This window comes from Cornus florida, unplaced genomic scaffold, assembly GCF_030987335.1.
Source record: "Cornus florida cultivar Cherokee Brave unplaced genomic scaffold, ASM3098733v1 CherokeeBrave_3.0.0_Hap2_Chr01, whole genome shotgun sequence".
Classification (NCBI taxonomy): Eukaryota; Viridiplantae; Streptophyta; class Magnoliopsida; order Cornales; family Cornaceae; genus Cornus; species Cornus florida.
The window spans coordinates 7,264,563-7,267,372 of record NW_026775571.1 but is presented as its reverse complement, the minus strand read 5'-3'; the positions used below and the strand labels follow the sequence as shown (position 1 = coordinate 7,267,372).

Genomic DNA, 2,810 nt, shown 5'->3' with positions numbered 1-2,810 from the left:
TTTTTGATTTAACAAGAATTGGTCAAACTTTTGAGAAAAAGTTTTAATCTCGGCTACAATTCCCATTGAACTCTTTATTTGACAAACTTGAGAATTTTTCTTCTTTTCTTTTCTTTCATGGTTAATTTGAGAAGTATAAAATTTTTGTAAAGAGTTTTCGCTCATCTTCTCAAAGAGTTGCCAAATGTCATCCTCATGTTTCCCAAAATATGATCCTCCACATGATGTATCAACAATGTCTTTATGAATGTCGGATAGGCTCTCATAGAAGTATTGAACCACTTGCCATTTTGGAATGCCATGATGTGGGCATTTCCCTAGCAAGTCATTCAATCTTTCCCAAGCCTCATGTAATAACTCCCCTTCTTTTTGAGAAAAAGTTCTAATTGAAGTAAGCATAGCATTGGTCAAACTCATGGGATAAAATTTTTTTAAAAATTCATTTTGCATTTGCATCCAAGAAGTTATAGAATTTGCTTCCAAAGTATTGAACCAATGCTTTGCCTTGCTTTTGAGTGTGAAAGGGAAAAGGAGTAGTCTAATCACTTCCTCCGGAACATTCATGTATCTAATGGTGGAACATATTTCAAAGAATTCATTTAGATGCTTATAAGGCTCCTCATCATTTAGACCATAGAAAAGTGGACACAATTGAATAGTTTTGGGCTTGATTTCATATTGATTTGTCTCAAAATTAGGCAACATGATACAAGAAGGTGCATGGTATGCATGGAGATCATCATAGCCACGAAGTACCATTGGAGGCATTGGAGCTTGAGCTCCGAGACCGTATTGATCGGGAGGGAGGTTTTGCATGAAATGCGGGTCTAGGTAGCCAAGATTACCCTCTAGGTTTTCCATGTGAATGCCTAGAGTGAATGATCAAGTAAAGACTACAAATCACAACAAAGCAATCAAACAAACACTTCTCCTCCACAACAAGTCAAATATCAACAACTTCCTCCATATACAATAATTCCCATACTCCCATGCTTTCAATGATATGCAATGCCACCACGTGGGCCCCCGATTTAACTAAGGAGATTGAGTAAGAAGGTCTCATAATGGTCCTTTAGCACTTCAACTCCAAATTTAAAAGCTTAGCTTAGCAAAAAAAAATTTTAGCAACTTTTCATTTTTAGCATTTTTTTTCCTTTTTGCTTGCTTTGCTCCTTAGCTTTGAAGTTCTTTGCTAGCTCCTTGCTCAATGCACCTTGTTAATGAAGAACAAACTTAATAAGTAATAAAAAAAATAGGAAATAAAAAGAAAGTAAAGACACGATCAAAAGAGTACTAATCCTAATTGAATTTCACAATTCGACGTTGCCAATTTAAATTCCCCGGCAACGGTGCCAAAAATTGACCGGTCCTTTACAAGGGTCGCGATACCAAGTCAAGCTTGAAGAGTTGTGAATATAGGAGGTGGCCAAGTTTTACATTTATAGAAAGCCACTACTACCTTTCTCTATATAAAATATAGATAGGGCAAGTAGGGATCGTCCTAAGGGATTTGATGGTGTATCGAATTGTGAAACTATGGTAATTAGGGTTAGTAGGTCGAGTGATCACACAATTAATTGGTTGGTTGATTATACTAAATGAGCTAAACTATAATAAACCAATGCAATAAGATAAAGAGTAAGTAAGAAGGAAAGGTCTTGGGGTGTAGAGATCGCCACCAAACAATACTATTCCAAACCATAATCAAGTGACTAATGAGGGAAATGAATGTGTTGCAACAATGTTGTGTGTGTAAAAGACATTCAATTGGTAAGGGTGACTCAACAAGTGCAAATTGTCTCAATCAACATGTGTGAGGCCACAATACATCTATTGGTAGAGGAATATATTGTCTAAACATCATGTGAAGATAACAAAATAACAATTTAAGTCATTGAACCTTTCATTAAGCTCATACTCCAAGCAATCCATAAGGATGATTTAGTTAAACATGCATTATCTAAACATCATGTGAGAGGTACAAAATATCTATTGGGAGAGGAATAAATTGTCGAAACACATGTGAAAGATACAACATATCATAACTAGTCATTAATCCTTCATTAAGCTCAAAATTCCATTACACCACAATATTAGAGCATATGCTTCTTGCATTCAAAAGCATGGAACATCAAAGAACAAGCATGAATTGTTTCCCTAACTAACACTACACTACTTAAAAGAGAAGCACAATCCATCAAGGAATAAGTATGAACCATCTAGAGACATAACAAGAGCATTACATTAAGAACTTCATATTTTGACAATCTCAAGATTAAAGGCATTAATACACATAGACATGCATCAATAACATTAAATCTAGAGGTGAGCATCTACTTTAGCATACATAGACATATAGATAGAGAAAATGATCAATTAGAAGCATTAATCCATAGAACTCAATGAATAATCAAGATCTTCATAAGTTCAAGAGTCAAAATATGCATTACAACACAAATCCCTCAAAATTACACAAGATTAGGTAAAGAAAGCATGTTTGGGGCTAACTTTAGCCCCAAAAGGATGTCTAGCTACTCATGATGATGAAGCTCCAACCCTCAAGGGCTAAATCCATGGTGAAAATCTGCTCCTTGATGATGAAGGTCTCCTCCAAAGGTTGATCTAGCTTCCTCCCTTCTTCCTCTCCAAGAATAGCCTCTAAGATCAATTTTCAATGTGTAACAAGAGACTCCCTCAAAAAGTGTATCATATTCCTTATATAGGTAGGTCAAATACACCCTATGATGAGCTGTGGTCGTGCAAGGCATATTCTCCAATCATTGGATGAAGGACGGAATAAATGAGCTGGA

The 2,810-nt window shown here is 35.7% G+C and overlaps 1 non-coding gene across 1 annotated transcript; it reads left to right on the top strand.

The window, feature by feature from the left end:
* The first annotated feature begins 295 nt into the window (after positions 1-295).
* On the top strand, positions 296-399 carry LOC132284279 (small nucleolar RNA R71). The gene has a single exon (XR_009472232.1). It is a non-coding gene; the product is annotated as a small nucleolar RNA R71 (small nucleolar RNA).
* The last annotated feature ends 2,411 nt before the right edge of the window (positions 400-2,810 follow it).